Source organism: Schistocerca americana, chromosome 5 (genome assembly GCF_021461395.2).
Source record: "Schistocerca americana isolate TAMUIC-IGC-003095 chromosome 5, iqSchAmer2.1, whole genome shotgun sequence".
NCBI classification, from domain to species: Eukaryota; Metazoa; Arthropoda; class Insecta; order Orthoptera; family Acrididae; genus Schistocerca; species Schistocerca americana.
The window spans coordinates 588444931-588455731 of NC_060123.1; the positions used below are offsets into that span (position 1 = coordinate 588444931).

Here is a 10801-nt window from a genome sequence, read left to right on the forward strand (position 1 = left end):
ACACTGTGGTGCCGAAAGCCTCTCTAGCAGCGTCCTCCACTGGAGTTTGCTCAGTATATCCGTGACGCTTTCGCGCTTACTGAATGAAACAGTAGCGAAACGTGCTGCTCTTCCTCGAATCTTCTTTATTTCCTCTATCAGTGTTACCTGATATGGATCCCAGACTGACGAGCAACATTCAGGTATTAGTTGAACGAGTGTTTGGTAAGTAATTTGTCGATGGACTACATTTCGTGAACATTCTTCACATGATGTTCACATGTGTGTGAAATCTTATGGGACTTAACTGCTAAGGTCATCAGTCCCTAATCTTACACACTACTTAACCTAAATTATCCTAAGGACACACACACACGCCCATGCCCGAGGGAGGACTCGAACCTCCGCCGGGATCAGCGCCGGCACGCCAGTCGGGAACGTTAGAGCATAGAAGGCTGTGAAGAAGACCTCAACATATAGTACGCTGACCGACCCCTCTCTAGGACGAGAACGCGACGGCAGCAGCCTCTACACGAACACAACGTAAGCGCTGCGCCGACTGGCAGTGGCCAATTTCTGCCAATTCTACAGAAGCGTCAAGACCAGCGACCTGGATAGAAGCATCCACTGTATTTCTTCACATGTATTGGCATCGTTATATTCAAGGACATTGATTATATTGCATGTCGCCCTTGCTTGCGACACATCTATGTATTTCTCAAAGTTAAGTATTGCCATTGATTCATTCCGTGATAAAACTCTTTAACACGATTTGCTTGAATTGTTGTCAAGCGAGCCGAGAAGCAGGTTTCCTAACACCCCATCTTTGACAACTAGGCAGGATACAACAAGTTCTACGCTATCCTTTTCATTTTTAATACTGTGTACAGCTTTTAATGAGCTGTGTGTTTATAACTTGACATGAACGAAGAGGAGCGGCTTTAAGGCATTTACCTTTCCGCTACGATTTGTTAAACAGAATCTGGGTGTGTACTTTCCAAGTATTGTTATACTGCACTACACTTCAGACATTATAAAAAAATTCTTTGTTAAAATTTTTTTTCTTTATTGATTTTTGTGCGAATTACCTGATGATGCGCCTTCAACTGATGCGAGAACAGTCGTGACATTGAATAAAAGTATATTACAACCATTGCGGATCACTTCATTCAAAATGTGGAAATCCGGCTGCAGTTGCCCGCAATTTAAAATAAGACACTTAAGAATGATCACTTTAGGAAGGAATTAGACATCTACACTCTCCAAAATAAAATCTGTACAAACACATCGAAACGCTGTACACATTAACAGAATGTGTATCCAAATATTATCACTGAGAGTATTACGCTGCAGAAGTAACTTTGGATGTGCCCCAGGGTAGTGTTTTGGGACTCTTGCTGTTCACGACAAGTAAATAGAAACACCTACAGACGTCCTTGTGATTTTGTTTTATTTTGTCGCTACCAGTTTCAACGCTTCAGTGCTTCATCTTCAGGCTCTATTTTGTCATCTTCATGTTGTAGTTTAATGACCTTGTGGACAAATTAATAGTCGCCTCAGACCCTTTGCAGATGACGTAGTTATCTAAAAAGATGTACAGTCTGAAAGAAGCTGCAAAGATATTTACTCAGATCTCGATAAAATTTCAAAGTGGTGCGAAGATTAGTAATTTGCCTTAATCGTTCATAAACGTAAAACTGTGCACTTCACAAATCGAAAAAACCGTAGAGTTCTATGACTATAATCTCAATGAGTCTCAGTTGGAATTGGCAAACTCATCCAACTACCTAGTTGTAACACTTTGTAGGGATATGAAATGAAACGATCACATGGGCTCAATCGTGGGTAAAGCAGCTGACTGACTTCGATTTATTGGTAGAACACTGGGGAAATTCAAACAGTCTACAAAGGATATTGATTACAAATCACTCATGGGACATGCCGTAGAAACTGAACTGGCAGAGTCTTGAAGATAGAAGTAAACTATTCTGAGAAAGACTACTAATAAAGTTTCAAGAACCGACTTTAAATGGTGAGTCTAGGAATATACTACAGCCCCCTACGTATCTCTCACTTAGGGATCTTGAGGACAAGATTAGAATAATTACAGCTCGCACAGAGGCATTTAAACAATCATTCTTCCCCGCTCCTTACGTGAATAGAAGGTGAAGAAACCCTAATAACTGATGCGGTGAAACGTACACTCTGCCACGCACTTCACGGTGATTTGCAAACTATAGATGTAGATGATACGACATAGAAGGGAGAACTCAAGATAGCTAGAGTAAAAGTTGAGTATCGCTACAGGCAAATGTCTAATAATACATTTGTAGAAGAACAAGATTCATCTTCCTTGCTTGTGAAGCACTTGGACCATCACCGTACGCTATGTCATAAACGAATATTGTAAATGATGGGAATGCAGCACGACGCGCTCAGGACAAATAGCAGCAAGCAACTGGCACGCGACTGGGTGCACGCCTCGTGGTTTAGAAGCACTTACCTACAGCACATTCGCCCCTGAGCTGTCTCCACTTCATGGTCCGAGCTCTAATTCACATTCGCCTGCCAGAAAACTCGACGCCCTCGCTCCAAAATACGAGTTAAGCAGTGCACTCCTGGACACGTGATGTGACGCGTTATTTTAATAGGTTGTTTCTGGGATAAAGCACAACGTAGACAGTGAAATACGAAACATACAAGTAGTGCTGGCAATAACGTCACTCTTTCCAATAACATGCAAGTTCTAATTAAATTCAAATAATAAACCCGTCGTGCGCAAATACATCAACAAATATTAAATAATGATTAAAAGCATTAAAGATACCATCTGTAGATGCTATAGTTCAGAAAGAAACCAAGTGAGATTTAAATGTCACAATTATTAACAATACGGCTAGCTGTGATCACGTCAGTACAATGGGGAGTATCTACCCTTGCAAATAACATGCCTAAGAAACAGCATTTCAGTTACACATTAATGCCGGCCGGGGTGGCCGAGCGGTTCTAGGTACTACAGTCTGGAACCGCGCAACCGCTACGGTCGCAGGTTCGAATCCTGTCTCGGGCATGGATGTGTGTGATGTCCTTAGGTTAGTTAGGTTTACTTAGTTCTAAGTTCTAGGGGACTGATGACCTCAGAAGTTAAGTCCCATAGTGCTCCGAGCCATTATAACCATTACACATTAATGCGGTTCGTCTTACACCAACTGTTGTGGACTGACAAGACAGCCAGTCCACAGTGACGGGTAGCCGAAAGGCACGCGCTTAAACTCACGCAGACTGGCGTGAGGTCTGAAACAGGATACGTAATGAATGCTATAAAGAAAAGTACGTAGCTGCTGGAATACTTAACTTTAATCCACAATTGGTGAGCATTGGTCTTGTTACTGTACATGCTTCATTAGTTACATAGCAAAGGATAAATGGCGCCTTGCTAGGTCGTAGCCATTGACTTAGCCAAAGGCTATTCTTACTATCTTCTCTGCAAATAAACGAGGCTTCGTCAGTGTTGCATCGCTAGCTAAGTCGTCCGTACAACTGGGGCGAGTGCTAGTAAGTCTCTCGAGACCTGCCGTGTGGTGGCGCTCGGTCTGCGATCACTGACAGTGGCGACGTGCGGGTCCGTCGTATACTACCGGACCGCGGCCGATTTAAAAGCTACCACCTAGCAAGTGTGTGTCTGGCGGTGACACCACACCAACCAACTGCAGACAGGTGGAAAGGTATATATGTAGCTATATAAAACTATTTTAATTAAACATTATATAATATTTGTTCAATTGAAACATATCACATCGTCATGAGTATAAAGATGAAGCAGTGAAACATCTAAACTAAACACAACACACACATCACGGAGCGAACCACTGCAGTAGCCCTCCATGCTCTGATACTACTGGCCACAGACTCTGGGTAGTCATTATTCAGTCGAAAATACTGAGATCGTAACCAAGATATAGAAAATTAATCCGACGTTTACGAATTATTTGTTTATGGTCTCCCCGCTGAAGTTTTTAAAGCATGTTGTTCTTACTTGAGAATAGCGTTATAAACGAAGACTATTTTTGAAAATTCGCTCATCTCCTTTACATATGATTCGCACACCCGCCATTGAATAAGAAAATGGCAGTACATTCAAAACAGCTAAACAAGTGAGACGGCGGTACCAATAGCGCATGCGCAGTGAGGATGAAGGTCGAGCGCTAGCGGTATGTTCTTAGGCTGTATTAGTTTCTAATAGTGAGTCGGGTAGGAAGGGGGAGAGGGGGGTGGAGGGAGGGGAGGGGAGACAGAGAGAGCGAGACAGAGGAAGAGCGCTGCCACACTCACCCGCTGGTTGCCTCGTCTCCAACTGGTTGCATCTATCTTTGGTATCTGCATATAAGAAGTCTGATAACGGAGCACATTATCTGTTGTCGAGATTACGCTGTGGCAGCTAATTGCTGAATCTTTTGTTGTCAACAGTAATTACCAGAAAAATGTACACTGTCACAGTGACAAAGGCAAAATCGAAGCTACTACACAATTGACGCATTGTCGGTGACCTCATCCTTATTTTATATGACTCGTTAGATAGTTAGTGTCACACTCTATGACTCACTTGTGCTGTTCAAAATGTTCAAATGTGTGTGGAATCTTATGGGACTTAACTGCTAAGGTCATCAGTCCCTAAGCTTACACACTACTTAACCTAAATTATCCTAAAGACAAACACACATACCCATGCCCGAGGGAGGACTCGAACGTCCGCCGGGACCAGCCGCACATTCCATGACTGCAGCGCCTGAGACCGCTCGGCTTGTCCCGCGCGGCACTTGTGCTATTAAACGTAATGATGTAGAAAAACCCATTTTACATCGATATTAAACAAGTAGACCAAGAAAGACGTGCAGAGATCAAATAAGATATAACGATAGACAGTAGCGGCACTGAAGAACAGAAGATATTAGGGCAAACCTAACATTCGGAGAAAGAACGAGAAGAACAAATTCATATGTAAATACAGCTGCGTGCTGATCATTTAGGGCTTTTTTTTACCTTTTTCCAGATGTAAATTAGTGATCCTACCTAACACTTTTTATCACATGTACATTATTGATCCCTGCCCAACACCTTTTACATATTACATAAGTAGAAATTGTGCTACGGAATAGAAAGGGTTTTCTAGGAGAATTTTCTCCAGTCTGTACTCAAATTTAACTTTTCTGTAGGTCAGATATTGTACATATATCATTAGGTAGGTGGTCAAAAATTTTGGTGGCAGAATTGTGCATGCCTTTTTGGACTTAACGTGAAATAATTAACGTCATTTTTTCTTCTAATGCTGTAATTACATACATAATTGTTCATTCTGAATTACAGTGGGTTAATTTCCAACATTTTTCGTCGAGGTATACATGTACTGTGAAGAAGAGGTCGAAATGCGTTACTCCTTAACAGACGTCTCCAAAATGATTGTGGGTGAGCACCACACACTGTACATTTCTGACCAATGAAAACTTTCTTTCTGACATTAATTCCCCAGAACACTGTTCTATAAGACAGTAATGAACAAAAATGTTACCTTGCCAATTCGTTTTTCTCTAAGTCTTCCTTTGATTCGAAGTGCAAATGTCACTCAACTGAGTTGTTCTAGGGGTTCAATAATACAAATAAAACAGTTTTCTTACTTACTACGGATAGTCCCCATCGCACGCCCCTCAGATTTTGTGGTAAAAGAAAAAGAAGAAGGATAGAAATAGTGAACGGTCCTAGTTCAAGACATGCAACATCGAGCGAATCGCTAGAGCCACAGCGTCGTGTTTGTATGGTCGAGGTGTCGGTCTTACAGAATATGAGTCACGTGGTAAGAACATATTACTGTCCTAAGTAGATGTGATGTAAAGTCAGAGCACGCGTGACGCCTCATGGACCTCTTACAGAAATGAAAACAACAAACAAATGGGACTGAATTATGTTACAACAAAGAAATTCAAGAGTCAAAACTTCCAAAACGAAACAAAAGAGGCAAAATTTGTGACACATATGTAGAACGTACAGGGTGTACTTACGTCTGGAGGTGCCTTCCTTACACCTCGATGTTGTAGACGTACGTTACACCGCGACACATACACATATTTGAATACAGCGAACAGACAGTTCGTAATTTTGTGGAAAAAGGGGCACGAAAGAGATTTGAACCCAGACATCCTCCTTCGCAATCCAACACCGCGTCCACATAAACCATGTTGGCGTTGCTATTCAAATGTATTAGGTATTGTACATCTTCAACTTGGATTACTCACAGTTCCTGTCTTGCTTTTCACAGTTCAATACATCTTCTTCTTGTTTTCATGCTTGATCTGTGTTGGGATTTTGACGCACTATGTATTGGGCCGCCTTACCACTAAATTTGGGGAGGGGGGGGGGCAATGATGAGTTTCCCTTGTTAGCAACAGATCTCAGCACCCTTGATGCCACACTTTATGAACGAAATACTCGCTTCAACAACGGTTTTTTTAAATACATTCTCATTATTACGGACATATAATACACTCCTGGAAATTGAAATAAGAACACCGTGAATTCATTGTCCCAGGAAGGGGAAACTTTATTGACACATTCCTGGGGTCAGATACATCACATGATCACACTGACAGAACCACAGGCACATAGACACAGGTAACACAGCATGCACAATGTCGGCTCTAGTACAGTGTATATCCACCTTTCGCAGCAATGCAGGCTGCTATTCTCCCATGGAGACGATCATAGAGATGCTGGATGTAGTCCTGTGGAACGGCTTGCCATGCCATTTCCACCTGGCGCCTCAGTTGGACCAGCGTTCGTGCTGGACGTGCAGACCGCGTGAGACGACGCTTCATCCAGTCCCAAACATGCTCGATGGGGGACAGATCCGGAGATCTTGCTGGCCAAGGTAGTTGACTTACACCTTCTAGAGCACGTTGGGTGGCACGGGATACATGCGGACGTGCATTGTCCTGTTGGAACAGCAAGTTCCCTTGCGGGTCTAGGAATGGTAGAACGATGGGTTCGATGACGGTTTGGATGTACCGTGCACTATTCAGTGTCCCCTCGACGATCACCAGTGGTGTACGGCTAGTGTAGGAGATCGCTCCCCACACCATGATGACGGGTGTTGGCCCTGTGTGCCTCGGTCGTATGCAGTCCTGATTGTGGCGCTCACCTGCACGGCGCCAAACACGCATACGACCATCATTGGCACCAAGGCAGAAGCGACTCTCATCGCTGAAGACGACACGTCTCCATTCGTCCCTCCATTCACGCCTGTCGCGACACCACTGGAGGCGGGCTGCACGATGTTGGGGCGTGAGCGGAAGACGGCCTAACGGTGTGCGGGACCGTAGCCCAGCTTCATGGAGACGGTTGCGAATGGTCCTCGCCGATACCCCAGGAGCAACAGTGTCCCTAATTTGCTGGGAAGTGGCGGTGCGGTCCCTACGGCACTGCGTAGGATCCTACGGTCTTGGCGTGCATCCGTGCGTCGCTGCGGTCCGGTCCCAGGTCGACGGGCACGTGCACCTTCCGCCGACCACTGGCGACAACATCGATGTACTGTGGAGACCTCACGCCCCACGTGTTGAGCAATTCGGCGGTACGTCCACCCGGCCTCCCGCATGCCCACTATACGCCCTCGCTCAAAGTCCGTCAACTGCACATACGGTTCACGTCCACGCTGTCGCGGCATGCTACCAGTGTTAAAGACTGCGATGGAGCTCCGTTTGCCACGGCAAACTGGCTGACACTGACCGCGGCGGTGCACAAATGCTGCGCAGCTAGCGCCATTCGACGGCCAACACCGCGGTTCCTGGTGTGTCCGCTGTGCCGTGCGTGTGATCATTGCTTGTACAGCCCTCTCGCAGTGTCCGGAGCAAGTATGGTGGGTCTGACACACCGGTGTCAATGTGTTATTTTTTCCATTTCCAGGAGTGTAGTTTTGAAGTATCCGTCTTAGTAACTATTTCTTCAACGTGTGTTACATTTATTAGTGGTGGAGTACTTCTAAACGTACACAACTGAATATGTCGCGTCTCTTTGCCATTGGGAATGAAACCATTTGCAGAAAACCGCTCAATAATACTTTCAAAAACACTATTTAGCGTTTCTTCTGTTGTTGTATGTACATTTGGATTGATAAAACACTTGCATCACCTATAAAGCACTAACTGTGCTTGTTTCATATCAGATTGCAGGTACCTGTTCGTATAGCGCAAAGGGCAGCGCACTAGTTTGTCACACAGGGACGTGAGCCAGATTAATACTCTGGCTGATACACCGGCCAACCCAGATGTAGTTTCTAGGCTGTTGCCCACACTCGTTTAGGCAAATGCTGGCCTCGTTCCAACTTCCCGTCTCACAAACATTTAAAAAATTATGATACACAGAACAAAGTTTACACAATTCAGATAGGTGGCACATATGTCTTCCCTGCCTTAGGCAGCTAACTACTGAGCTAACACAAGAGGCGTCAAGCCACAAAATTAAATAAATTCAATTTACAAAATCTTGAATACTGCAGAGCCTATCCTACAAGGGGAAAAGAATAACGAATAGACGAAGGAGGACACAGTGTCCCACGCAAAGCCAGAACACCTTCCACTATGTGATCAAAAGTATCCGGAAACCCCGAAAAACATACGTTTTTCATATTAGGTGCATTGTGCTGCCACCTACTGCTAGGTACTCCGTATCAGCGACCTCAGTAGTTATTAGACATCGTGAGACAGCAGAATGGGGCGCTCTGGGGAACTCACGGACTTACAACGTGGTCAAGCCACTGGGTGTCACTTGTGTCATATGTCTATACGAGAGATTTCCACGCTCCTAAACATCCCTAGGTCCACTGTTTCCGAAGTGATAGTGAAGTGGAAACGTAAAGGGACACGTACAGCATGAAAAAGTGCACAGGCCGACCTCGTCTATTGACTGACAGAGACCGCCGACAGTTGAAGAGGGTCGTAACGTGTAATAGGCAGACATCTATCCAGACCATCACACAGGAATTCCAAACTGCATCAAGATATACTGCAAGTACTATGAGAGTTAGGCGGGAGGTGAGAAAACTTGGATTTCATGGTCGAGCGGCCACACATCACGCCGGTAAATACCAAGCGATGCCTCGCTTGGTGTCAGAAGCGTAAACATTGGACGACTGAATAGTGGAAAAAGTTGTGTGGTGTGACGAATCACGCAACACAATGTGACGATCCCATGGCAGGATATGGGCATGGCAAATACTTGGTGAACGTCATCTGCCAGCGTGTGTAGTGCCTACAGTAAAATTCGAAGACGGTGATGTTATGGTGTGGTCGTGTTTTTCATGAAGGGGACTTGCACCCCTTGTTGTTTTGTGTGGCACCATTACGGCACATGCCTACACTGATGTTTTAAGCACCTTCTTGCTTCCCACTGTTGAAGAGGAATTCAGGGATGGCGATTGCATCTTTTAACAGGATCGAGCACCTGTTCATAATGCACAGTCTATGGTGGAGTGGTTACAAGACAATAACGTCCCTATAATGAAGTGGCCTCCACAGAGTCCTGACCTGAATCCTATATAACACTTTAGGGATGTTTTGGATCGCCGACTTCGTGTGAGGCCTCACCGACCGACATCGATACCTCTCCGAAGTGCAGCACTCCGTAGAAAATGGGCTGCCATTCCCCAAGAAACCTTCCAGCACCTGTTTGAATATACGCCTGCGAGAATGGAAGCTGTCATCAAGGCTAAGGGTGGGCCAACACCATATTGTATTCCAGCATTACCGATGGAGGGCGCCACGAATTTGTAAATCATTTTCAGCCAGATGTCCGGATACTTTTGATCACATAGTGTACATACCAGTTAATCATTTCTAGCTGATTGCTTGTGTGGTAGCAACACTGCCTCGAAAGTTGGGTGCATTTTGTCGGAAAGCTGAGAGCAGTTTTGTGTTCGTGCGTCAGTTGTGAGAAGCTCGTTTTTGCTGAGTTGTTACAGAAACGGGGCAGCCTGCATTAGAATAGCAAATTGATATTGTGGAGTATTAAAGAAAGGATTCATCAAGGAATGTAAAGAAATTTTTCAAGTGAAGTATCCTGGTAGGCAACTTCTCACGACTAGCAATATTCAAGATCTGTACAAATGGAGGGGTGTAGGACCTGTTCAGCATGTGTAAAGGAACTGGCGACCGACAGTGAGGATCTGTGAAACCAAAGAAATAGTTCGCATGGACATTATGTGAAGTCCCTGCAAGACGGTTGAAAGGTCTCTGTTGGATTCCTTTCATGTTTGATTTCTTAAATCTGTTGTCATTTATGGAATAAATTCCTCTTCTAAATTTACTGTGGCGTTTCTGACTATCTGGGAGGAGACTGAGTAGTGGAACGTGTTACCTTTACACGTAAACAAGAACGATCTGTCACACTACTACACTTTAAAACACAGTTTATATGTAATTCGTGTCACACAGTCTCATACGGAACCTACATCCGCTTTCTGTTATATACTGTATATGATAAGATACTTTCATCCCCCTTCCCTTCTGTGTGAGAGGATGAATGACCAAATGTGTTTGTAGTTGCATGCTTGAGGGTAGCAGACAAGGCTGTCTGCTAGAGAACAGTAGGACCAACGTCGGAACAGGTAGCTACGCTTTCTTAAAGCAGAGAGGTTTCTATCCTTAGTATGGTTCTGTCCGTCCGTTGTCATGTTGGTATAGGACGCTGCCCCTCTGGCCCCTTCCGTTTGTCTTGGTGAGCCACCCTCAGGAAGCACGCTCGGCAGTAGGGCAGTTGCAGTCTGGCGGTGGCGAGCGTC

At 44.7% G+C, this 10801-nt stretch overlaps 1 protein-coding gene across 1 annotated transcript in view; it reads right to left on the minus strand.

Moving 5' to 3' along the window:
- Positions 1-4318, minus strand: part of LOC124616067 (probable cytochrome P450 6a14) — a 57891-nt gene extending 53573 nt beyond the window's left edge. Inside the window, exon 1 of the mRNA XM_047144302.1 lies at positions 4312-4318. The gene's annotated coding sequence lies outside the window, so the exon portion shown is untranslated. The remainder of the gene's footprint in view (positions 1-4311) is intronic.
- Positions 4319-10801: the final 6483 nt, after the last annotated feature.